Source organism: Chiloscyllium punctatum, chromosome 37 (genome assembly GCF_047496795.1).
Source record: "Chiloscyllium punctatum isolate Juve2018m chromosome 37, sChiPun1.3, whole genome shotgun sequence".
Classification (NCBI taxonomy): Eukaryota; Metazoa; Chordata; class Chondrichthyes; order Orectolobiformes; family Hemiscylliidae; genus Chiloscyllium; species Chiloscyllium punctatum.
In genome coordinates this window covers 24,860,874-24,888,141 of record NC_092775.1, presented here as the reverse complement: position 1 = coordinate 24,888,141, position 27,268 = coordinate 24,860,874, and the positions used below count along the sequence as shown (strand labels likewise).

The 27,268-nt window shown below is 43.2% G+C and overlaps 1 protein-coding gene across 6 annotated transcripts in view; it reads left to right on the top strand.

Annotated features, from left to right (window-relative positions):
• The window catches only part of LOC140462946 (uncharacterized), a 346,737-nt gene that overhangs the window by 41,828 nt on the left and 277,641 nt on the right, over window positions 1–27,268 (top strand). For 2 of the 6 annotated variants that reach the window (XM_072556475.1, XM_072556476.1), the window contains exon 1: window positions 26,599–26,913. The gene's annotated coding sequence lies outside the window, so the exon portion shown is untranslated. Of the gene's footprint in view, window positions 1–18,961; window positions 19,014–26,595; window positions 26,914–26,943; window positions 27,180–27,268 lie in introns of those variants that run through there. The other 4 variants (XM_072556473.1, XM_072556477.1, XM_072556471.1 and 1 more) reach the window with 4 other exon arrangements.

Below are 27,268 nucleotides of genomic sequence, written 5' to 3'. Positions count from 1 at the left end.
TAAGAAGTGAAATGCCTTCCCTTTGCTACTTTTAACTCTGTGCTTTCTGGTTTGAAACACAGAATTACAAAAGTGTTATATAGTGCAGAAGGAGACCAATCCACCCATTATGTCTCTAGCAGCTCTCTTAACAACACTGTATCGTGTTACATGTCACAACAACAATTCAATCAACAATAAAATAATCATCATGACTTTGTGCTATTGTCTTGCCTTTTCCTAATACCCTTGCACATATTAAATAATCATCAAATGCCTCCTTGAATGGATCAATTGAACTTGCTGCCATCAGGGCGCTGCATTCCAACTACTCTGTGAGAATCGCATCACATTTACTTCTTTTGCAAATCCCTTGCAGTCTCTTTCGTCTCATTCTTTTTCCTTTGACAAGTGAGAACAGTTTCTCCCTATGTCCACCAGCAAGCTAGATTTTGCACAACTCTTTCAGATCTTCTCTTAGCTTTCTTCTCTCCAGTTAAAACAAACTGTTATAAACTCTCCAATCCATTCTCATAACTGAAATGTTTCATGCCTGGAGCTATTCTCATAAACCTCCTCTGCGCTCTCTCCAAAGTCTCCACATCTTTCCTATAGCATGGTGCCCAGTACTCTGGCTGAGGTTTACCAAGTTATGTAATGATTTGGAGATGCCGGTGTTGGACAAGGGTGTACAAAATTAAAAATCACACAACACCAGGTTATAGTCCAACAGATTTAATTGGAAGCACACTAGCTTTCAGAGCGACGCTCCTTCAGCAGGTGATAGTCAGAAAGCGTTGCTCCAAAAGCTAGTGTGCTTCCAATTAAAACTGTTGGACTATAACCTGGTGTTGTGTGATTTTTAACCATGTTATGTAAGTTCAACACACCTTCTTTCTCCTGTACTCTATCCCATTCATCAGTGGAAACAGATTCCCATTAGTTATTCTATCAAAATCTAATGATTTTGAACACATTAACTGAACAGATTGATTAAACATGGAATTAAAAAATGAATGCTGTTACAGACTGTCGAGAAAAGTGGGATCGCTTTCTCCCTTTCCCACCTCTTCATTGATTGTGGTTTAAGACGTGTTTCAACACCTTCCACACTTTCAAAAACAGAGGCAAAGCAGGATTTCTCATAGCTTAAAATTTAAATAAGGAATAAAAATGTGTTTTCTCAACATCCAAAATGTAAATGTAACTACACCCACGCAATCATTCACACAAGGCACTCACACACAAGAAAAGGTGATTAGAAGAGATGAATCATGCACTTAGATTTCTTAAAGAACCAAAAAACAAGTCACTTCCAATCCTCAAGATGATGGTTGGACATGTGGCGGTGCCAAAGTTTCCCTTTTCATTCTCAGAAGACAATGGAGGTTGGACATTGCTGATCATTAACTCATAGCAGCCTCCTCCAACCAACAGTAAGTTTCTGGCTCTGCTTGTGGAATTGTGCTCAAGTTCCAGGATCCAGCTTTAGTTTTGCACATAATTTTGTCTCTACAGCCAGAGTTACCAGGCTCATGTTATTGGTGTCTTGCAGATACAAAATCAGAAACTTGTTGTAGTTGTCAGTAAGTCTCAGTCAAGCCAAGGGGAACAGCCTTCACTCAAGGGCTCTCGGCTCAATAAGTCAAGATTATCCTCTGATACCTGTCCAGGCTGGACTCAGGATGGTTAAATTCAGGACCTTCTCCTCGTAAGGGGTGATGTTGGGCAGTCTGCCACTCATCTTGAGTCTTTCATCATAGAAGGAGAGAAAGGCAGGAATTACAAAAGATGAAAGCGCATGGATTAGCTATTATTTTTGGTGCAGGTGAGTAGGTGCCCTAGGTGAGTGAGTAGGCAGCATAGAGGGTACAAAGGGTTAATATTGTCAGGGATTGATGCGGGTAAGTGTGAGTTGGGAAGATGTTACAAGTAATAGTGAGAGTGATAGAGCATGAGCTTTGGTAAGAGGTGAGCACAGTAGCAGAGATAGAATGACTGTGAGATGTGGAAGGGAAAATATTGGAAGATATCCTGGCAAAATGAAGAAAGGCATTGACCTGCTTTCTAAAGAGCTGAGGCTGCTTTAACCTGGTGAGAATCTCAGACTTGACTTGCATGGATTGGTGTCACACTCTGCTCTGCTGGACATGAGAGAGGAAGTCCTGCATCAGCAACCCCCTTTTCATCAGGACCTCCAGGGCTCTGTCCACAAAGCAGAGCATCAATTATCCCTCATCTGCCATGTCCAGGGCAAATATCAGCATCTGTCCAGGACAACTCTGGAACAGCATTGCTTGTCCAAGTTTACAACGCATGTTTAAAGTTGGGACAAGTGCAAGAGATGCCAGTATTTCAGTGGATATCCGTTGACTGCTGAGGTTTTCTGTGAACAATACGTGGTAAGATGGTGTGGAAATCAGTTGTGAGACACACCTAGGGACATGATAGGTAATTAGTGAGAAGTTTAGTAAGAGAACTTGCTAGTTCTTGTGGCAATAAACCCTCCAAAAAAAAACAAATGCAACTCTAACTTAACCAAAAAAAGATAATATTAGCCTCTAATAATTGGGGCTCATTAAAAATCAGATAATCAGATAGGCGGGAAATTTTAAAAGAATGTCTGGAAAGAATCTAAACAATAGAAGGATATATTTGGTTTACAGCAGTGTCAAAATCAAGTTGAAAAGGTCTAAGAGCGTGGAAAGTTTTGGGAAGCAAACAAAATAAACCAATCACTGATAAGGAATGTGTCTGTTATTATCATGTTACAGCTAAATCTGGGATAGTTGGAACTATTCTCCTCAGGACTAAAAGTTCACATATGTTTTGAATTTTGTAATATCTGACAAAGATTGACATCAGTAGTGCAGATGTTTTCCATTTGTGATTTTTATTGATATTAACCAATGGCTAGAATTTTTCAAGCATTGAACAAATCACAAATAATTATTCACTTTGATAGTAAAGACTGTGAAGTAAGCAAAAAGGTTGTATACTCTACAAAATAAGACAAATATTTATGCATGGACCTACCTGTGTGGATACATGTATATCGGACACATATGTGAGAACAGAGCAAAGAAGTGGGGCCAAAGGGATAGCTCTTTTGAAGACCTGGCACAGGAATAGTGGATTGAGTAGCCTCCCAACAGATTATGGATTAGTGGTGCTGGAAGAGCACAGCAATTCAGGCAGCATCCAACGAGCAGCGAAATCGACGTTTCGGGCAAAAGCCCTTCATCAGGAATAAAGGCAGTGAGCCTGAAGCGTGGAGAGATAAGCTAGAGGAGGGTGGGGGTGGGGAGAGAGTAGCATAGAGTACAATGGGTGAGTGGGGGAGGAGATGAAGGTGATAGGTCAAGGAGGAGAGGGTGGAGTGGATAGGTCGAAAAGGAGATAGGCAGGTCGGACAAGTCCGGACAAGTCAAGGAGACAGTGGTGAGCTGGAAGTTTGAAACTAGGATGAGGTGGGGGAAGGGGAAATGAGGAAGCTGTTGAAGTCCACATTGATGCCCTGGGGTTGAAGTGTTCCGAAGCGGAAGATGAGGCGTTCTTCCTCCAGGCGTCTGGTGGTGAGGGAGCGGCGGTGAAGGAGGCCCAGGACCTCCATGTCCTCGGCAGAGTGGGAGCAGGAGTTGAAATGTTGGGACACGGGGCGGTTTGGTTGATTGGTGCGGGTGTCTCGGAGATGTTCCCTAAAGCGCTCTGCTAGGAGGCGCCCAGTCTCCCCAATGTAGAGGAGACCACATCGGGAGCAACGGATACAATAAATGATATTAGTGGATGTGTAGGTAAAACTTTGATGGATGTGGAAGGCTCCTTTAGGGCCTTGGATAGAGGTGAGGGAGGAGGTGTGGGCACAGGTTTTACAGTTCCTGCGGTGGCAGGGGAAAGTGCCAGAATGGGAGGGTGGGTCGTAGGGGGGTGTGGACCTGACCAGGTAGTCACGGAGGGAACGGTCTTTGCGGAAGGTGGAAAGGGGTGGGGAGGGAAATATATCCCTGGTGGTGGGGTCTTTTTGGAGGTGGCGGAAATGTCGGCGGATGATTTGGTTTATGCAAAGGTTTGTAGGGTGGAAGGTGAGCACCAGGGGCGTTCTGTCCTTGTTACGGTTGGAGGGGTGGGGTCTGAGGGCGGAGGTGCGGGATGTGGACAAGATGCATTGGAGGGCATCTTTAACCACGTGGGAAGGGAAATTGCAGTCTCTAAAGAAGGAGGCCATCTGGTGTGTTCTATGGTGGAACTGGTCCTCCTGGGAGCAGATACGGTGGAGGCGGAGAAATTGGGAATACGGGATGGCATTTTTGCAAGAGATAGGTTGGGAAGAGGTGTAATCCAGGTAGCTATGGGAGTCGGTGGGTTTGTAAAAAATGTCAGTGTCAAGTCGGTCATCACTAATGGAGATGGAGAGGTCCAGGAAGGGGAGCGAGGTGTCAGAGATGGTCCAGGTAAATTTAAGGTCAGGGTGGAATGTGTTGGTGAAGTTGATGAATTGCTCAACCTCCTCGCGGGAGCATGAGGTGGCGCCAATGCAGTCATCAATGTAGCGGAGGAAGAGGTGGGGAGTGGTGCCAGTGTAATTACGGAAGATCAACTGTTCGACATAGCCAACAAAGAAACAGGCATAGCTGGGGCCCATACGTGTGCCCATGGCTACGCCTTTGGTCTGGAGGAAGTGGGAGGATTCAAAGGAGAAATTGTTAAGGGTGAGGACCAGTTCGGCCAAACGAATGAGAGTGTCAGTGGAAGGGTACTGTTGGGGACGTCTGGAGAGGAAAAAACGGAGGGCTTGGAGGCCCTGGTCATGGCGAATGGAGGTGTAGAGGGATTGGATATCCATGGTGAAGATAAGGCGTTGGGTGCCGGGGAAACGGAAGTCTTGGAGGAGGTGGAGGGCGTGGGTGGTGTCTCAAATGTATGTGGGGGGTTCCTGGACTAGGGGGGATAGGACAGTGTTGAGGTAGGTAGAGATGAGTTCAGTGGGGAAGGAGCATGCTGAGACAATGGGTCGGCCAGGGTGGTCAGGCTTGTGGATCTTGGGAAGGAGGTAGAACCGGGCAGTACGGAGTTCCCGGACTATGAGGTTGGAAGCAGTGGTAGTCTGGCGCACTGACCTCTACACCGCTGAAGCCAAATGCCAACTCGAGGACACCTCTTCCTACTGCTCCCTTGACCATGACCCCACCCCCCATCACCAAACTATCATCTCCCAGACCATACAGAACCTCATCACCTCAGGAAATCTCCCACCCACAGCTTCCAACCTCATAGTCCGGGAACCCCGCACTGCCCGGTTCTACCTCCTTCCCAAGATCCACAAACCTGACCACCCTGGCCGATCCATTGTCTCAGCACGCTCCTGCCCCACTGAACTCATCTCTACCTACCTTGACACTGTCCTATCCCCCTAGTCCAGGAACCCCCCACATAAGTTTGAGACACCACCCACGCCCTCCACCTCCTCCAAGACTTCTGTTTCCCCGGCCCCCAACGCCTTATCTTCACCATGGATATCCAATCCCTCTACACCTCCATTCGCCATGACCAGGGCCTTCAAGCACTCCATTTTTTCCTCTCCAGACGTCCCCAACAGTACCCTTCCACTGACACTCTCATTCGTTTGGCCGAACTGGTCCTCACCCTTAACAATTTCTCCTTTGAATCCTCCCACTTCCTCCAGACCAAAGGCGTAGCCATGGGCATACGTATGGGCCCCAGCTATGCCTGTCTCTTTGTTGGCTATGTAGAACAGTTGATCTTCCGTAATTACACTGGCACCACTCCCCACCTCTTCCTCCGCTACATTGATGACTGCATTGGCGCCACCTCATGCTCCCGCGAGGAGGTTGAGCAATTCATCAACTTCACCAACACATTCCACCCTGACCTTAAATTTACCTGGACCATCTCTGACACCTCGCTCCCCTTCCTGGACCTCTCCATCTCCATTAGTGATGACCGACTTGACACTGACATTTTTTACAAACCCACCGACTCCCATAGCTACCTGGATTACACCTCTTCCCACCCTATCTCTTGCAAAAATGCCATCCCGTATTCCCAATTTCTCCGCCTCCACCGTATCTGCTCCCAGGAGGACCCGTTCCACCATAGAACACAGATGGCCTCCTTCTTTAGAGACCGCAATTTCCCTTCCCACGTGGTTAAAGATGCCCTCCAACGCATCTCGTCCACATCCCGCACCTCCGCCCTCAGACCCCACCCCTCCAACCGTAACAAGGACAGAACGCCCCTGGTGCTCACCTTCCACCCTACAAACCTTTGCATAAACCAAATCATCCGCCGACATTTCCGCCACCTCCAAAAAGACCCCACCACCAGGGATATATTTCCCTCCCCACCCCTTTCCACCTTCCGCAAAGACCGTTCCCTCCGTGACTACCTGGTCAGGTCCACACCCCCCTACGACCCACCCTCCCATTCTGGCACTTTCCCCTGCCACCGCAGGAACTGTAAAACCTGTGCCCACACCTCCTCCCTCACCTCTATCCAAGGCCCTAAAGGAGCCTTCCACATCCATCAAAGTTTTACCTACACATCCACTAATATCATTTATTGTATCCGTTGCTCCCGATGTGGCCTCCTCTACATTGGGGAGACTGGGCGCCTCCTAGCAGAGCGCTTTAGGGAACATCTCCGAGACACCCGCACCAATCAACCAAACCACCCCGTGGCCCAACATTTCAACTCCCCCTCCCACTCTGCCGAGGACATGGAGGTCCTGGGCCTCCTTCACCGCCGCTCCCTCACCACCAGACGCCTGGAGGAAGAACGCCTCATCTTCCGCCTCGGAACACTTCAACCCCAGGGCATCAATGTGGACTTCAACAGCTTCCTCATTTCCCCTTCCCCCACCTCATCCTAGTTTCAAACTTCCAGCTCACCACTGTCTCCTTGACTTGTCCGGACTTGTCCGACCTGCCTATCTCCTTTTCCACCTATCCACTCCACCCTCTCCTCCTTGAACTATCACCTTCATCTCCTCCCCCACTCACCCATTGTACTCTATGCTACTCTCTCCCCACCCCCACCCTCCTCTAGCTTATCTCTCCACGCTTCAGGCTCACTGCCTTTATTCCTGATGAAGGGCTTTTGCCCGAAACGTCGATTTCGTTGCTCGTTGGATGCTGCCTGAACTGCTGTGCTCTTCCAGCACCATTAATCCAGTATTTGGTTTTCAGCATCTGCAGTCATTGTGTTTACCTTCCCAACAGATTATGCCCGCATGAACGAGAAATGCAGTACACGTGATCCTGTCTTCCTACCCCCACCCATGATCCCAATCCTCCTAACAATGCTAAATCACCTGAACCTTAGGTATCTTTTTTGAGTTAATGTGGAGATATATAGTGACAAAGGTTTCTCAGTCCTGTATAGGTTATGTTGTAATAGCTACAGCACTAGTATGCATGTACTTGAAAAGTAATGAAAAGAGATAATTGGTCAGAGAGAAGGGGATGGATAATGATGCAGGGTAGATACAACGGTCTTCGAGTCATAGAGATGTACAGCACAGAAACAGACCCTTCGGTCCAACCTGTCCATGCTGACCAGATATCCCAACCCAATCTAGTCCCACCTGCCAGCACCCGGCCCATATCCCTCTAAACCCTTCCTATTCATATACCCATCCAAATGCCTCTTAAATGTTGCAATTGTACCAGCCTCCACACTTCCTCTGGCAGCTCATTCCAAACACATACCACCCTCTGCGTGAAAAAGTTGCCCCTCAGGCCTCTTTTATATCTTCCCCCTCTCACCCTAAACCTATGCCCTCTAGTTCTGGACTCCCTGACACCAGGGAAAAGACTTTGTCTATTTATCCTATCCATGCCCCTCATGATTTTATAAACCTCTATTAGGTCACCCCTCAGCCTCTGATGCTTCAGGGAAAACAACCCCAGCGTGTTCAACCTCTCCCTATAGCTCAAATCCTCCAACCCTGGCAATAACCTTGTAAATCTTTTCTGAACCCTTTCAAGTTTCACAACATCTTTCTGACAGGAAGACCAGAATTGCATGCAATATTCCAAACGTGGCCTTACCAATGTCTTCTACAGCCGCAATATGACCTCCCAACCCCTGTACTCAATACTCTGACCAATCAAGAAAAGCATACCAGATGCCTTCTTCACTATCTTATCTACCTGCGACTCCAATTTCAAGGAGCTATGAACCTGCAATCCAAAGTCTCTTTGTTCAGCAATACTCCTCAGGAACTTACGATTCAGTGTATAAGTTCAGCTAAGATTTGCTTTCCCAAAATGCAGTACTTCACATTTATCTAAGTTAAATTCCATGTGCTGCTTCTCAGCTCATTGGCCATCTGCTCAAAATCCCATTGTAACCTGAGGTAACCTTCTTCGCTGTCCACTACACCTCCAATTTTGATGTCATCTGCAAGCTTACTAACTATACCGCTCATGATCACATCCAAATCATTTATATGAATGACAAAAAGTAGTGGGCAAAGCACGAATCCTTGTGCACTCCACTGGTAATAGGCCTCCAGTCTGAAAAGCAACAGTCCATCACCACCCTCTCTTTCTTCTACCTTTGAGCTAGTTGTGTATACAAATGGCTCGTACTCCCTGTAGTCCAGGAGATCTAACCTTGCGAACGAGTCTCGCACTTGTCGAACCTTGTCGAATGCCTTACTGAAGTCCATATAGATCACATCCACTGCTCTGCCCTCATAAATCCTCTTTGTTACTTCTTCAAAAAACTCAATCAAGTTTGTGAGACATGATTTCCCACGCACAAAGCCACATCCCTAATCAGTCCTTGCCTTCCCAAATATATGTACATCCTGTCCCTCAGGATTCCCTCCAACAACTTGCCTACCACCGACGTCAAGTTCACCAGTCTATAGTTCCTGGTTTGTCCTTACCACCTTTCTTGAACAGTGGTACGATGTTAGCCAATCCCCAGTCTTCCAGGACCTCAGCTGTGACTATCAAGGATATAAATATGTCAAATATGTCAGCAAGGGGCTCAGCAATCACTTCCCTAGCATCCCACAGAGATCGAGGGTACATCTAATCAGGTCTTGGGGATTTATCCACTTTCATACCTTTCAAGACATCCATCACTTCCTCCTCTATAATATTGTAATTTTGCAAGATATCACCATTCTATTTCCCTACATTCTATATCTTCCATGTTCTTTTCCACAGTAAACATTGATGCAAAATACACATTTAATATCTCCCCCATAGCCTGTGACTCCACACAAAGGTCATCTTGCTGAGCTTTGAGGGGCCCTATGCTCTCCCCAGTTACCCTTTTGTCCTTAATGTATTTGTAAAAACTTTTTGGATTCTTAACTCTATTTGCCAAAGCTATCTCATGTCCCCTTTTGCCCTTCTGATTTCCCTCTTAAGTATACGCCTACTGCCTTTATACTCTTCTAAGGATTCATTTGATCTATCTTGTCGATAACCTGACATGTACTTCCTTCTTTTTCTTAACCAAACCCTCAACTTCTTTAGTCTTCTAGCATTCCCTACACCTACCAGCCTTTCCTTTCACCCCAACAGGAATATACTGTGTCTGGACTCTTGTCATCTCATTTCTGAAGGTTTCCCATGTTCCTAACCATGCTCTGAGTTCATCCGCCTTCCCTGTTAGGCCCCTTGCATTGAAATAAATGCAGTTTAATTTAGCAGTCCTACCTTGTTCTCTGCTTTGTCCCTGCCTGCCCTGACTGTTTGACTTGCTTCTTTTTCTCAGCTGTACCAGTCTCAGATTGATCTCTTTCCTCACTATCACCCTGGGTTCCACCTCCGCCACCCCCATCCCCATCCCCCCCCGCCCCCCCCCCACGCCCACCTCCTCCACCACCATCAGCACCAAAACCTTTCTAGTTTAAATCCTCCCAAGCAGCTCTAGCAAATCTCCCTGCCAATATATCAGTCCCCTTCCAATTTAGGTGCAATCCGTCCTTCGTGTTTAGGTCACTTCTCCCCCAGATTCTAATTATCCAAAAATGTGAATCTTTCTCCCATACACCAGTTCCTCAGCATACATTCTTCTGCTCTATCCTTCTATTCCTACCCTCACTGCCTCGCAGCATCGGCAGTAATCCAGATATTACTACTCACGAAGATCTCTTTTTTAAATTCCTGCCTAACTCTCTATATTCTTCCTTCAGATTCTCATCTTTTTGCCTTCCCGTGTCATTGGTTCCGATATGTACAATGACCTCCTGCTGGGCCCTCTCCCCCGTGAGAACATTTTGCACCCCCTCTGAGACGTCCTTGATCCTGGCACCAGGGAAGCAACACACCATTCTGCTTTTTCACTGCTGGCCACAGGAACTTCCATCTGTGCCTCGGATTAGAGAGTCCCCTAACACAATTGATCTCTTGGAACCCGACATACTCCTCATTGTATTAGAGCCAGTCGCAATACCAGAAACCTGGCTGTTCTTGCTATATTCCCCTGAGAATCCATCACCCCCTACATTTTCCAAAACACCATACTTGTTTGAAATGGCGATAGCAACAGAAGACTCCTCCACTAACTGCCTAACTCTCTTACCTTTCCTGGAGTTAACCCATCCATGTGACTGTATATGCCACTTTTTTCCCTTACTATAACGACCATCAATCACATCCCCTTGCTCTTGTAAGTTCCTCATTGTTACTAACTGTCTCTGCAATTGATCCATGCGATCTGATAGGATTCACAACCAATGGCATTTATTGCAGATATAATCCTCAGTAACACGTAAACGCTCCCTAATCTCCCACATCTGACAAGAAGAGCATATCATTTACTAAAGGCCATTTTTTGCTTCTTCCAATCTACAGATTCAGAAAATAGCACTGTCTTATTCCTCTACAAAACACTACTCCAAGCTAACTTAATACTTATGGCTTATATTTTAAGTTTAATCAAGAGACATATCTCAATAAAACATATAATCAAGAAAGAACCCACTCTACTCACCACTGTGGGCTTTCTGTAAGGCCACACTTTAAACATTCACTTATCTGTCTCTGTGCTGTGACCTCTCCCAAACAGGTTCCTCCAAGATCAGTTATGAATTTCACTGTTTGTTAATTTTCCCAGACAGACTCCGATGTCCAGCGATACATGAATTCAAACAATAAAGGCAGTAACTGTGCAGGTACACTATTGTGTCAGTTAGCAGTGTGGGTCTCTCTCTCTCTTTTTCCCCTATCTTGACAGATTAACTTTAATAATTCTTTTATAATTTTCAGTTTGTGCTCAGTAAATAACTTTTGTTTTCATCATGATATGAATTTTTCAATCAAAACTGTTTGTTCCTGCCCCTAAGGGTAAACCATGTTTATTTTTTAATGTACAAGTTATTGTGCGAGTCAGAGTAAAAGTGGAAAATTACAGCCAAGGCTTTTAAATTTGACATTCAAAAATGTACAAAATGATTTGTTCTTTCTGAAATTGCTTTTATTCTTTGTCATGTCATTCAACTTAATAATTCCTGTTTTGTTTTGGTTTTTGGAAATTAACATTGGCCCGAAGAAGATGTTCAATAATACAAGGACCAAAGTCACTAGTGTGACCAGCTATAGATTCCCTAACAGTAGTTGCAATTTTGGCAGAGTAATAAAAAGAAATAAAAGTCACTTGTCAGAATGGTACTGGAATAATTGTGCAAGATTTTAATCTATATCTGGATCGGACAAATCAAATTGGCAAAAGTGGCCTGGAGGATGAGATCATAGAGTGTGTTCAATTTCTTAGAACAATACATTCTGGAACCTATCAAGGACATGGCTATTTTAGACCTAGCAATTTGTAATGAGGCAGGATTTGTTTCTTCATATTGGGGATTCTCTTGGTGAGAATGATCATAACAAGACAGAAATCCATATTCAGATTGGGGGTGAGAAATGTATGTCTAAATTTAATTATAGGCTATATTGAAAGAAGGCACTCTTGGCTAAACTGGAAGGAAAATAGGTGAAAAGATAAAACAGTAGAGAAGCAGTGGCAGACAAATAAGGAGATATGTCCATACCTCTCAACAAAGATATATTGCTGAAGCTTGCAATTTTTGGCTAGGTCCAAGATGCATTATGTTTTTTGGAGTTTTTTTACCTCAAAGTCAAGTGAGATCTCTCACTATATCTTGCCAAAAGCGCTACATTATTGCCTACCATGACCCCACAGCTTCTGTCTTGGTCTTTGAAGGTAGCCCATTGCTTACAACTTTTCCCAACAATAATTTGTTCCAATCTATTCAACTCAGTTCCCAATGAATATGACTTCAATGCCCCCTGGACGTAGGTTGTTTAGCAATCTGATTTTCTTAGTTGGGAATGACATTGTCCTTCATCATCCTAAATCTTATGATACAAGTGATCACTGTCTTCTAAATGTTCCTCCAATGTAACTTTTTCTACTTGGACCACCTTAATTCCAAGGACCAGGTCCACGAGTGCGTACTTCCTTGTTCAACCGGATACATACTATTGTCGGAAATTTACATGAACACACTCACAGAATGCTTGCCACTCCCTCTCTCTCTCTCTACCCCTTAAACTTACTGTCCCATTATAGCTATTGTGTAATGTTGGGCATCTCTCTGTAAATTTCCTGCAAACATGTTCTTCTATATCCTTCTGACTAGTAGGAGGTCCAGAGTCTACACTGTGCAATGTAATTGCACCTTTTTTGTTCCTTAGCTCTCGCTAAATCAATTCTGTCCTGGAACATTCTGGAACCTTCTCTTTCTCAATCCTTAATCAATTCTGCCACTGCTCCTCATTTCCTTCCCGTGCCATCTTTTCTCAGTACCTTGTAGCCAGGTATATTTACCACCCAGACCTGCTTTTCTTTGGGTCAGGAATCTGCATCTCTAACTTGCCAATCTTATTTACTGATTTAAGAGTGAAAATACTCATGCTATTACTATTACAGAAATAGAACTGCTAGTGCAAGTTGGCCAAGAGATGGAGCTATTTAAGTTAGGTGTATGAGTATTGCTGATGTTAGAGTATCACATAAAAGGTGTGGAACGGGTGGACAGAACAGAAGAAAGGAGATAGCAAAAGCAATTTGTTAGTCATTAGTAATACAGCAAGAAAGGTATAATAGGGAGACAGAGAGCTGCTTGCTGGAATAATGTTATAATTGCAATATTAATACAAAATAAATGGGCAGTACTTCACACAATATGGGTTGGAAGGCAGTTGAACAACGTAATTCCATTGTACCTTTTGCAAGTGTAATCACTTCAACTGGGTGAGGGTTCCCCCAAGCTGTTGCACAAAAAAGGCCCAATGCAATGCCATTCCTTAAATGGATGGGAGCTGCTTAATCGCTTCATAAATAAAAGCGATATTTTTCATTTCATGGGAGTTTGCTTAAACTTGCAAAAACTACCAACGTAGAAAAAAAAGGTAAGTAACACACAAGAAAAGATGGAGATGAAAAGCAGAAAACTATAGGGCAGTCAGTCCAACATCTGCTATTGGGAAAATGCCGGAATCCATTAAGGAAGTAATAGCAGTACATTTAGGAAATTGCAATACAATTAAGCAGAGTCAAACAGTTTAATGAAAGGAAAACTGTGACAAATTTATTAGAGTTATTTGAGGGTTTAATGATTTGCTGGGTAAAGGAGTATCAGTAAGTGTAGTGTGTTTAGAGTTTATAATATATTGATAATATATTAGTATGAATAGAGGATTAGCTTACTAATAGAAAACATAATCAAGAAAACTGGGTATTTTTCAGGTTGGCAAATTGTAACTAGTAGAGTACCATGGGTCCCAACTATTAAAATGAATGAATGGACAATGTGTACTGGAACCAAATTTGCTGATGATACAAAGATAAAAATGAAAAAAACTTGTAAGTGGGACACAATATCTGCAGAGAGTTCCAGGCAAGTTAAGCAAGTCGATAAAAATTTAGCAGACAGAATATAATATATGAAAATGTGATATTGATCACATTGGTGGAAAGAAAGGCAAAATATAATTGAAACAGGGAGGGTCTACAGAATTTTATGGTAGAGAGGGTACCGTTATACATGAGTTAGAGGACCAGTATTGGACTGGGGTGGACTAAGTTCAAAATCGCACAACACTAGGTTATTGACTAACAGAATTATTTGGAGGCACTAGCTTTCAAAGCTCTGTTTTTTCATCAGGTAGTTGTGAAGCAGGACATAAGACACAGAATTTACAGCAAACGATTACAGTGTCATGCAGCTGAAAGGATATATTGAACAAACTCTGTTAAGTCTTTCATCTTTTAGAATGGGTTAACTAGTTTCAGTTCTTTAATATATAAATCCAAGAACTTCCTTTAAGTCACATTCTCAAGATAACTTCAGGTTTTATAACAAAAGGTGCCATCTCAGTTCAGATAATGCTTTAAAGGTGTGAGTTTAAAGTCTCTCTGTATCCCAATCTTGAGTCAGACAGGTTCAATTTCTAAAGTGAAATTTACAAGATATCACATGGATTGACTACTTGTAGGTTATGCATTTTTTGAGCAAAATAGAATGTATACGCAAATATAAATTCACCCCATAAACTTATGTATGTGTGTGCATGCAGGAGAGAGAAACAGAGTGAGTGTGTACATGTGAGTGTATGTGCATGTGACAGTGTGTGTGCGCAAGCTTGGTAATGTAATGTGTGTGAGTGTGATGGGGTATTAGCCTGTGACAGGGTGCATTTGTGGGCGTATGTGAGGGTGCTCATGTATGAGAGAGGGTCTGTGTGTGAGAGAGATTGTATGGTACAGTGGAGTCACCTGTAGTGTGACATGAACCCAAGGTCCCGGTTGATGTCATCCTCATGGGTACCGAACTCCAAATAAACCTGTTGGACTGTAACCTGGTGTTGTGTGATTTTTAACCTTATGGTTCTAGTGATCCAGGAATCTAAAACTCTCTTGACTGGAGCAACTCTTGAGCTACACATTCATCTGTCTTATTTTCCTATTTCTAAACTCACAAGCGTGTAGCACCAAAAGCAATCCAGAGATTAAGATCATTGGGGTCCTGTTTTTTAAATCTACTGCTTCGCTTCCTGAATTCTTAATGCAAGACCTCATTCCTCACTTTGCCCATATCATTTGGACCAATATGGATGACAACATCCAAGTCATCACCCTCCCCGGTCAGGATGCCCTGCAGTCATTTGGAGTCACATATTTGGCTGTCGAAATGCTTGTCTACATAGAAGAATACAGTGCAGTACAGGCCCTTCGGCCCTCGATGTTGCGCCGATCAATGCCCACCTAACCTACACTAACCCACTATCCTCCATATACCTATCCAATGCCCGCTTAAATATCCATAAAGAGGGAGAGTCCACCACTGCTACTGGTAGGGCATTCCATGAACTTACAACTCGCTGAGTGAAGAACCTACCCCTAACATCAGTCCTATATCTACCCCCCCTTAATTTAAAGCTATGCCCCCTTGCTCCCCTAACTGCAGAATCCCCTATGATTATTGTTCTTCCTTCTTTTTCCTCACCCCCATAAACAGTCAAGCTGCTTGTGGTGCCAGAAACTTGGCTCTGACTGTACTCCTCTGAGGTAACAGCACCCACATCAGCTTCTGAAATGGAATATCAGGTTAGTGAGCAAGACCCCAATGGACTCCTGCACTACCTGCCTGTTCCTTCTGACAGTCAACCATTCCCTCTCTCTTCTAGTCTCTTGAGCTGCAGTGTGACCACCTCTCTAAACATGTGATCCACATAACTCTCAGCCTCATGGATGTGCTATTCATAGTCTCCAACCGCTGCTCAAGCCCCGACAACCCGAGCTCCAGCTTCTGCAGCTGAGAGCACTTCTTGTATGTGGTCATCTAGGGAATCATTAGGAGATCATGTATGTTTGAAATTCTCTACCCCACAGAGAAGTGGAGGTTGAGTAATCAAATACATGCAAGTATGAAACAGACATATTCTGGAAATACAGGAGTCAAGAACTGGGGAGTGTTTTCAGGAAATTGGAGCTGAGGCCTAGATCAGATCAGCCACAAATGTTCTGAATGATGGAGCAGCCTTGATGGGACATATGATCTCGTCTTGCTTTGACTTCTTATACCACAGTATAAATATTACTCTGTCCAAAACGGTTTTCATTGCAATCTACATCTATTGGTCTCAGATTAATAGTTCTGATATAACAATATAGTCAGTTTTAATATAATGCAGTAGTTCAATCCCATGTTATAAGAAAATCATGTTAATACCAGCACCATTTAAACTAATACACGCTTTAAATGTTCATGCTTTAGAAACAGTGTCCCCAGTTCGTCAATCGCGTTGTAGCAAATTCGTGTTAATGAATTGTGCATTGTAGCAGAACGACCTGTACCTCATAAGACACCATAGGGTACAAGAAAATGAGAATCACAGAAAATCTTTATTTTTCAGCTATCAATTGTAACCAGTGTCACTAAAGCAGAGATAAAATTGCAAACAGTTTTCTAGTAATAATCAATGCGTGGTTGGTCGCAGAGTGGCACAGCAGATGCTATATGAAATTTGACAATTAGCAAGCTACCAGAATTGATGGACTGTTAATTTGGAAATGAGGGAATAATAATTTCATTAATCATTAGTTAGTTTTTGTTGCAATATTGTAATAAACGTTAAGACCAAAAATAAGAATTTGGCTCGGTAAGACAATAAATGAAGAAGGATAGAACAAAGTAAAAAATGGAAATGGAATCTGGACAGATAAACAACAAATAAAAAATGAGAAGTTTTCAAATTTATTTTAAGCGATATTGAAAGGAATAAGGTTTCTTTTAGACAACAGACAATGGACAAACATAGTCAGATCATGAAGATAGTCATAGAGATGTACAGCACGGAAACAGACCCTTCGGTCCAACTTGTCCATGTCGACCAGATATCCAAACCTAATCTAGTCCCACTTGCCAGCACTGAGCCCATGTCCCTCTAAACCCTTCCTATTCATATACTCATCCAGGTGCCTTTTAAATGTTGCAATTGTATTAGCCATCACCACTTCCCCTGGCAGCTCATTCCATGAACACACCACCTCTGTGTGAAAAAGATTCCCCTTAGGACCCTTTTATATCTTTTCCCCCTCACCCTAAACCTATGCACTCTAGTTCTGGATTTCCCCATTCCAGGGAAAAGACCTTGTCTATTTATGCCCCTCATGATTTTATAAACCTCCATAAGGTCACCTCTCAGCCTTTGATGCTCCAGGGAAAACAGCCCCACCCTGTTCAGCCTCTCCCTACAGCTCAAATCCTCCACCTCTGGCAATATCCTTGTAGATCTTTTCTGAACCCTTTCAAGTTGCATAACATCTTTCCGATAGGAAGGAGACCAGAATTGCACGCAGTATTCCAACAGTGGCCTAACCAATGTCCTGTACAGCTGCAACATGATCTCCCAACTCCTGTACTCAATACTCTGACCAATAAAGGAAAGCATACCAAACGCCTTCTTCACTATCCTATCTACCTGTGACTCCACTTTCAAGGAGCTATGAACCTGCACTCCAAGGTCTCTTTGTTCAGCAACACTCCCCAGGACCATAACATTAAGTGTATAAGTCCACCAAAGATTTGCTTTCCCAAAATGCAGCACCTCACATTTATCTAAATTAAACTCCATCTGCTCCTCCTCAGCCCATTGGCTCATCTGATCAAGATCCCATTATAATCTGAGGTAACCTTCTTCGTTGTCTACTACACCTCTAATTTTGGTGTCATCTGTAAACTTTCTAACTATACCTCCTATGTTCATATCCAAATCATTTGTATAAATGACAAAAAGTAGAGGACCCAGCACCGATCTTTGTGGCACTCCACTGGTCACAGGTCTCCAGTCTGAAAAACAACCCTCCACCACCACCTTCTGTCATCTACCTTTGCGCCAATTCTGTATCCAAGTGGCTAGTTCTCCCTGTATTCCATGAGATCTAATGTTGCTAACCAGTCTCTCATGGGGAACTTCCCTTTCATATCTTTCCCCTCTCACCCTAAATCTATGCCCTCTAGTTCTGGACTCCCCCACCTCAGGGAAAAGATGTTATCCATTATTCCTATCCTATTCTAGTGTCTGAGTAAAGAAGTCAAAACCAAACCAAAGTCTAAATAAAAGTATTTGAAGGCTGAGCATTGATTGGAATATAAAATCTTTTTATGCACATCCAAATTACTCCCTGTGACTGATCTTGGAAGAGCAGTAAGAGTGTACTTTGCTTTCAGGTTCACAAAGCCTTGTGTCCGCAGTGGTGCAGGAAGTACCCTTCCAATCATAGAATCCTTTGTGTGGAAGCAGTTCATTCAGTCCAAGAAGTCTACATTGATCCTCCGAAGAACATCCCACTCTGACCCACCACAGTAACCCTGCATTCCTCATTGCTAATCCACCTAACCTGTATATTCCTGGACACTATGGGCAATTTAGCATGATCAATCCACCCCATCTGCATATCTTTGGACTGTCGGAGAAGACTGAAGCACACCACATAGACATGGGAAGTATGTGCAAACTCCACACAGGCAGTTACCCACAAATGGAATTGAACCTGGGTCCTTGGTATTGACAGGCAGCAGTACTAACTGCTGAGCTACTGTGCCCAGTAATGGAAATGTACATTTCATTTGTCAAAAATAGCGGATAATCTTTCACAGAGAGGACTGAAAATATTCCAGATCCATCCATTTTGGCCCAAGAATCTATGACATACGTTGAGTTCAGTAAAGCATCTGTTATTGCAAAATCTCAAAGAAATCAATGCCTTGAGGGCACCTTGGCCAGATGGAAAAACCAGCATGGATTTAGAATCTACTACAGTGCTTGAAGGAGCAACACAACTCATGAAGAAGTTGACCAGTCAATGGACATAATTTCCACAGATTTGTAGAAGATATTTGAAAAAATGGTTAATGCCTATGGAATTAATTGCAATCTCACGAATTGCTTTGAAACTTGCTGTTTTACAGAAAAAGAGGAGGCAATGATAAAGAAGGAAATAGGAGAATAGATCTTTTCAAGGTAAGGTGACTATAGTACTGCATTCTGTTTCGTAATTGTAAACAATCATCTGCTCATAAAATCCTGCAGTCAAATGCTAAATATATGGGAGATTGATCACACTCTAAGGATTGTGGACTAATTAAGTGGACATGATAAGCAATGGAATATTGATTTTAATGCAGATGAATGTAATAATATGCATAAAGGAATATGAAACAGCAATCTATGAGTGTATCGGTCAGTGATGATCATTGCCAAAGGTGCAAAAAGACTTTAGTATGATTTTTGATTGATTAGTTGGAGTGAACAATCATTGCTAACAGTATCACAATCAGGCAAATGATTTAATCTCAAGAAGTTTGATTATTACTAAGATAATTTTCCAGCATTTCCCGGACTAATATTGCCACATCTGGACTATTCTATTTAATGATAGATGCTAATGAGGACACAGTTTTACATGTGGTGGAAGACCACACCCCAAATTCCAAACAATTTCTGCAGAGAAATGATCAAAAAAATCCTGAAACATATCACATTTTACCATTTGCTGCTGGACATTAGGGCGGTGAACATGTCAAAGCATGTGAACAGCACAGACAGAATACAAGTGTCTCTCTGAGGTGCCCTTCGTAATGTGGCCCTCCAACTTTAAAAAAGGTTTGTCTGCTTACTTTGATCATCAATCCAGTTTAGTCCAGATCAGTTTTGCATAAACAGCCATAAACTCTGGGCCTGATTTAAGTGTTTTCTTAAAAAGGTACAATTCGCAATGCATATTGCAGAATTTGCATTTCACGGTATTTATACTGCCAAGTTTATGTCAGGCTGTAGTCCACTTCAGATTCATTGCAGCAAAATCTGGCAAAGTTGAGAATGGTAAACAGAGTGCTATGTTTGTAACTCTTGTAAGAAAAGGGTCAAGTCTAAAATTTATTTGGTTTTATTTAGAATGCAGCAATCTTGCAAGTAAAATTCCTATTCCTTCGCCTTGTGCGGATGCTCATTTATAATTTAGTCCTTCATCTAAAAAAGGAATCAAAAAATCAACTTCAGTATACTTTTTAATAACATAACACTCCTTTAAATTACAAACTTTTTTTTCAAACTTAGCATGAATTTTCTGTCTTTCATGTCTTTTCTTTTTCTAGTTTAAAAATAACTGTTGATGCAATCAAGTTGAGCCTACACTGCCATTATCAGTACTGACATCTTTAGTGCATTGGCTGGCTGGGACAAGGAGAATAGAGCTCAGCCTGAAGAGAATTTTATTCAGGGATGGATCTCAACCAGATGGCATCAAGTCAGATTCTTTGGGGACGGACTCAGCTGCTGCATCATTTTAATTTTTTCAAAGCCTCGGAGGGTAAATTAGTTAGTGTTTTAATGAAAAGCCATACGAATGTTGTTGTGCCAGTCTGTGCCGGCCATTCTCACTGGAACAGCCTGTGACTCAGCTGTCTGAATTTCATTTAAATTAAAAGCTTCTTAGTTTTTAGGAAAGGTTAAAAAGTACATAATGTTTAGCTTCAGACTGCAAAATGGAGCTCAATTATTTTCAGGGAACTGGAAACTGTTTTTAAATAGGAAAAATGTCTTAAAGAGGCCTATAATTTTACATTTCACTGAGATTGCACTTTTCAAGACTAAATTCTTGCAGGCGAAAGAAGAAATAAAAAAGAAATAAAAATTGTTCACAGCTTATGGTACATTTATCCTGATACTCTCAAATGCAGTTTAAATTCTCTTTTTATCTGTTTAGGATCTGTTGATGATAAAGAGCACAGATAAAACATTGCAAACATGATAAAAACAGAGTGAACGTGATAGTTGTCTGGAGTGGTGTTTGAATCTGCAACTTTTTGAGTTTGATGAGAGTACCACAGACTCACCGCTTACAATACACACACAAAATATTCTTAGACTTTGTAAGCATGTTGTAATATTCTATTGATCTGTAAGGGAAGGAGCGAGTACTTGAGGCAAGCCCAAGCTATCTAGCTATAAAGTCTTCAGCTGTTCTTGGATGTTTTATAGAAGTACTCAACAATCATATTTTGATTTTCACATGAAATTAAAGTTAAATCTGTCACATGAAACATAATCCCCAGACTAAAAATATGTAAGAAATGTTGATTCCTTTCAATTCCAGAGTTAAATGTGATGGAATAATCTCTTTGGAACTTTTCTTATTTCTTTTACATGCCAATTTTTAAAGTGTGATTACTGATTGGTCTAAGCCTCTGAAATACTTTATTAATGGACTTGAAATTGTGAATATGTAGAGACGGCAAGTTGGCACTATTGCAGTTGAGTAGCACCAATATTAGAACATGTTGAAGTCTGAACTTCTTCACATTTCTAAAAGGTCCACCACAATGCAAGGCAAAGAATAGGAACAGAACTAAACTGATATTAGGTGTGATGGATACAAAATCATGGGTGGCACAGAGGTTAGCACTGCTGCCTCAAAGCTCCAGGGAGCTGGATACAAATTCCAGCCTTGGGTGACTGTCTGTATAATTTACAAATTCTCCCTGCATCCTCATGGGTTTCCTCCTGCAATCCAAAGATTTGCAGGCCAGAAGTAACCATGATAAGTGCAGAGTTACAGGGTTGGGATGGGATGCTCTTTGGTGGACCAGGATTTATAATGATTCTCTGAATTGAACTGTGGAAGGATTAAGTTTTGAATTGCTTATAAAGATTGGAAGGCTAGCACTAGTGCTTTCATTTAGTAATTCTGATAAGGAAAAATGGCTCGCTAAAATACAGGGCAGCATGGTGCCTCAGTGGTTAGCACTGTTGCCTCACAGCTCCAGGGTCCCAGGTTCGATTCCAATCTTGGACGACTGTCTGTGTGGAGTTTGCACATTCTCCCAGTGGGAGAAAGTGAGGGCTGGAGACCAGAGTTGAAACATGTAGTGCTGGAAAAACACAGCAGGCCAGGCAGCATCTGAGGAGCAGAAGAATCGATGTTTCGGGCATAAGCCCTTCTTCAGGAATGAGGCTGGTGTCCCAAGCTGGCTGAGATAAAAGGTAGGGGGGAGGAAATTTGGGGGAGGGGTGCTGGGACCACGATAGGTGGAAGGAGGTGAGGGTGATAGGCCGGAGTGGGTGGGGACGGAGAGGTCGGGAAGAAGATTGCAGGTCAAGAGGACGGTGCTGAATCGGGGGGTTGGGACTGAGATAAGGTGGGGGGAGGGGAAATGAGGAAGCTGGAGAAATTTACATTCATCCCTTGTGGTTGGAGGGTTCCTAGGAGGAAGATGAGGTGCTCTTCCTCCAGGCGTCGTGTAGCCAGGGTCTGGCAATGGAGGAGGCCAAGGACCTGCATGTCCTTGGCAGAGTGGGAGGGGGAGGTAAAGTGTTCAGCCACAGGGCGGTTGGGTTGGTTGGTGCAGGTGTCCCATAGGTGTTCCCTGAAACGTTCCCCAAGTAGGCGGCCTGTCTCCCCAATGTAGAGGAGACCACATCAGGTGCAGCGGATACAGTAAATGATGTGTGTGGAGGTGCAGTTGAGTTTGCGACAGATATGGAAGGATCCATTGGGGCCTTGGGGGGAGGTGTGGGCGCAAGTTTTGCACTTCTTGCGGTTGCAGGGGAAGGTGCCGGGAGTGGAGGTAGGGTTGGTGGAGGGTGTGGACCTGACGAGGGAGTTGCGAAGGAAGTGGTCTCTCTGGAACGCTGATAGGGGAGGGGAGGGAAATATATCCCTGGTGGTGGGGTCTGTTTGGAGGTGGCGGAAATGATGGAGGATAATCCAATATATCTGGAGGTTGGTGGGGTGGAAGGTGAGGACCAGTGGGGTTCTGTCCTGGTGGTGATTGGAGGGGCGGGGTTCAAGGGTGGAGGTGCGGGAAGTGGAGGAGATGCGGTGGAGAGCATTATCGACCACGTCGGAGGAGAAATTGCAGTCTTTGAAGAAGGAGGCCATCTGGGTTGTACGGTTTTGGAACTGGTCCTCCTGGGAGCAGATGCGGCGGAGGCGAAGAAATTGGGAATATGGGATGGCGTTTTTACAGGGGGCAGGGTGGGAGGAGATGTAGTCTAGGTAGCTGTGGGAGTCGGTTGGTTTGTAATAAATGTCTGTGTTGAGTCGGTCGCCCGAGATAGAAATGGAGAAGTCTAGGAAGGGGTGGGAGGAGTTTGAGATGGTCCAGGTAAATTTGAGGTCGGGGTGGAAGGTGTTAGTAAAGTGGATGAACTGTTCAACCTCCTCGTGGGAGCACGAGGTAGCGCCAATACAATCATCGATGTAGCGGAGGTAAAGCTGGGGGTGGTGCCAGTGTAGCTGCGGAAGATGGGCTGTTCCACATATCCGACAAAGAGGCAGGCATAGCTGGGGCCCATGTGGGTGCCCATGGCTACTCCTTTGGTTTGGAGGAAGTGGGAGGATTGGAAGGAAAAGTGTCTGTGTGGGTTTCCCCCGGGTGCTCTGGTTTCCTCTCACAGTCACAAAGATGTGCAGGTCAGGTGAATTGGCCATGCTAAATTGCCCATAGTGTTAGGTGCATTAGTTAGAGGGGAATGGGTCTGGATGGGTTACCCTTTGGAGGGTCGGTGTGGACTGGTTGGGCTAAAGAGCCTGTTTCCACACTGTGGGGAATCTAATCTAATAAAAAAAAGGATTAATTTTGTCTTTGCATAGTGTGGCATTCCATTTTACTCTACAAAGCAAAAGGAAATCATTTACAGTGGAAAATATGTGACCAGCATTTTTAATATGTACATTACCGGTAATTGGAGATCAAAGATATGATTGTATACAGGATGGGTAGGTGAGGTTAGAAGCAATATTGTAGTTCAGTACTGATAACTAAACTATAAAATATATTCAATCACCTTCATTTCACTGAACAGGTTCTGTAGCTCAGCCAAATGCCTACAACTTTGAAATGCAAACAGAAATTGCTGGAAATACACAGCAGGTCTAGCAGCATCTTTGAAGAGAGAAACAGCATTTACATTTCGGATTCAAACTTTCAAGGTTCTGATGAAAGTCACAAACAGCTTATGTTATTTAGCAAGTCAAAAAGATTCTCTTCGCATGGGTATTGAATGTGAATTAGGTTCACTCATAGAGCATAGCCAGGTTTACATATCTTTCAAGACCACTGGATTTTATAAAGTGCTTTACAGCCAATGCAGGGTAGTCATTGCTGTAGAAAATGTGGCAGCCAATTTGCATAGGTCAAGTACTCACAAACAGCAATTTGATAATGACTTGATAATCTGTTATTTTCTGTGGTACTTACAAGGCATCAATATCGTTAGGGACACCATTAGAACAAAATATTGCTATGTAAACTTAGTTGAACTTTTGAAGACCCATCACTGAATCAGTGTTTCAGTATTTGGATATTAATCCACTATCCCTGAGAATTCTCAGAGCAATGGTGAAGCCCAGAAGAATTGGTGCAATTTATTATTCTGATAGAAATGGTCATATCTGCTGAGCATACATAGGTTCAGGCAGGTGATGGAACGCTGAAAGAGGAGCACTTGAGGAACACATATAACCCAGGGGCATATGGGAAGTTACAGCGAACCAGATGGTGGATCATAATTATAGTTGAACTACCACAGAAAAGATCTTAATGAAAAGTACATTAATTAATTAATTATAGATGTGGTTTCCTCCTATCCAGACTTTAGACTGTTCTCTAAATAATAACATCCTTAATCAAGAGTTTATTTTCTCCCATCTTGAACCCGAAGAAAAGCTGCAGGTCAACTGAAAATTTGGACCTTGAACATCCACAGAAAATTTCTTACAGTAGAATTTCTGAAATGTTTCTTTGGAGAGAGAGGGAATGCCAAATGAGTCTTCAAGATTTACAGGGGCACTATCACTGTTTTAGAAAATTGATAGTTTATACAGTAGATAAGTAACAGTTTCAACTATTAATACACAACATTGGCAGTAGCTTTTAAAGTAGGTCTAATCCTAACAAAAGCACAACTGAGTTTTTGAGCTGTTAAAAATGAACATCCACACACAGTATTCTTGATCAGAATAAAAAGTATTAAATACAAGAGTTCTAGTACTTTAGAGATGGCCAGCTAAGTAGCTTGTTTACACAAGGAATTTTAAATTGCAGGTCAGAAATTTGCAGTGACATTGTCCCCTTAACCATTGTGTGGAATGCTCTGCCCCAGAGGGCAGTGGAGGCCCAGTCTCTGGATTCATTTAAGAAAGAATTGGATAGAGCTCTTAAAGATAGTGGAGTCAAGGGTTATGGAGATAAGGCTGGAACAGGATACTGATTGGGAATGATCAGGCATGATCATATTGAATGGCGGTGCAGGCTCGAAGGGCTGAATGGCCTACTCCTGCATCTATTGTCTATTGTCTATTGTCTATTTTGTCTCACTGAAAGATTACTGGAGGCCATAAATTTGAAGAGATAACCAGAAAAAAGCTCTTGGCAACGTTTTTCAAAATTATAGAACTAAAGTGAATGAACTGGACCTCACCAACTAAAAGAGGAACCTGAGTAAATCTAGATTAAAATCCTACCTACCTTCTAAATTCACACACACCCCACTCACAACCACATTCACTGAGGTAACTTGCCAAGGCTCCTTTGGCAGCATCTACTAAACCAGCAATATCAACCACCAAGAAGAGCAAAGTCGACAAACACATGCAACACCACCACCCACCCAACGATTCTCCTCCAAGCCATAGATCAGAATGCCTTGGAACTACATCACCATTATTAGGTGAAAAATTTAGAACATCGCGTATGACTGCAACAGTTCAGGAACTTGACCCAACATCACATTCTCAAGGGCAAATACGCTAACATCCTATGAAGACATAAAACAAAGTATGGATTAACAACACATTTGTGTTTTAAAAGCATAAAGGTTAAAGGAGAAAGGTGTGTCAAAAGGAGCCAATGATTTCCAGTTTAAAGATTTGTCAAAATAATGAGTTTAAGAGAAGACAGTGAAACGTGACTTAATTTCCATACAATGTGATGTAGGACAAGGCAAGCTGAGAAGGCAAACATATTGCTTTAACCTTTTTTCGAAAAATTTCAAATATTAATTTTAATGTCCACTCTGCAAGAAGACTTTACATTTCCTATTTTTCAGTGCATATAAAGTTAATACCCAAGTGTAACAGAACAAGACTTTTTTTCACCTCTGGTTATTTTTATACTGTAACTATATTTTAGTGGCTATGATGCAAAAACTTCACACCGTACATCATGTTCAGCAATAATTTGTCTTAATATGACCATATCTCTCTCTGAGTTGGCCCACATCTCAAGCCAGTCATCAGATATCACTTCACTGCACAGTATCGTGGATAATCAGTAGCATGTGATTAAGGACCATTTAAGATCATAAAATAGCCTATTTGGAATGTTTGCATTATGCATGAAAAGAGGTCTTTGTGTCTGCTCGCTTTCCCCCCAAGCGGTCACGTCAGCTGCTGGATAGGTAATATGTAATTCCAGAACCCCTCATGTTTCTGGGGATTCTTCAGCGAGGTTACAAAACATTAACTTTGCAGCGTTTCATCACGTGGCGGAAGTCAATGGCAATTGCAGCATTTCTCTCTCTCTCGCTCCTGCAGTAAGGAATTTGTTGCATTGCTGAGAAAGAATTGTGGGATTAAAACTGGAGGCGCCGCGATCTCATTGGGCAGGGTAGGAAGCAGGCGAGTGGTTTCAGTACGTGCACACTGTGTGTGTGTGTGTGGGGGGTAAAGGATTCGCGCAGTCTGGCCGTGAGCTCGCGTTCAGCTTTACGGTTCAACCCCCCCCGCCCTCCACCCTCCACACGTTACTGGAGCTGTCAGCGCGAAAGGCGAGTGGTTTGATCGCTGATCACAACGTGCTGTTCCCGATGCTGCAAACATCGCCCGGGCTGCAAACCTGCCGAGCTCCTGACGCCACAGGTACGGGCTGAAAGCGCACATTCCCCATCGCTGTGGCAGCTACCTGGTCCAACCTCAGCCCAGCGCTGTGTATATCCTCTTTCTCTTTTCCCCTCCCCAATCCCTGTAAAACCCCATTCCGGGCTGGAGCTGGTTCCCTCTGCCCCTCGCCCAGGCGATCGCTTTACGGCTGTGACCGATCGTGAGCAGGAGGAGTTGTGTGTATTTTTTTTGTGTAACCAGGATGGAGCAGGCACGGGTCTAGCGCTCAGTTACAAAGACTTCAGGTAACTTAACAGCTCAAACAGTCGACCCCTTTGCAACAATCTGCCTTGTTTTTGTTTTTGTCACCCGCTGTTTGCTGGGTGAGGTAGCG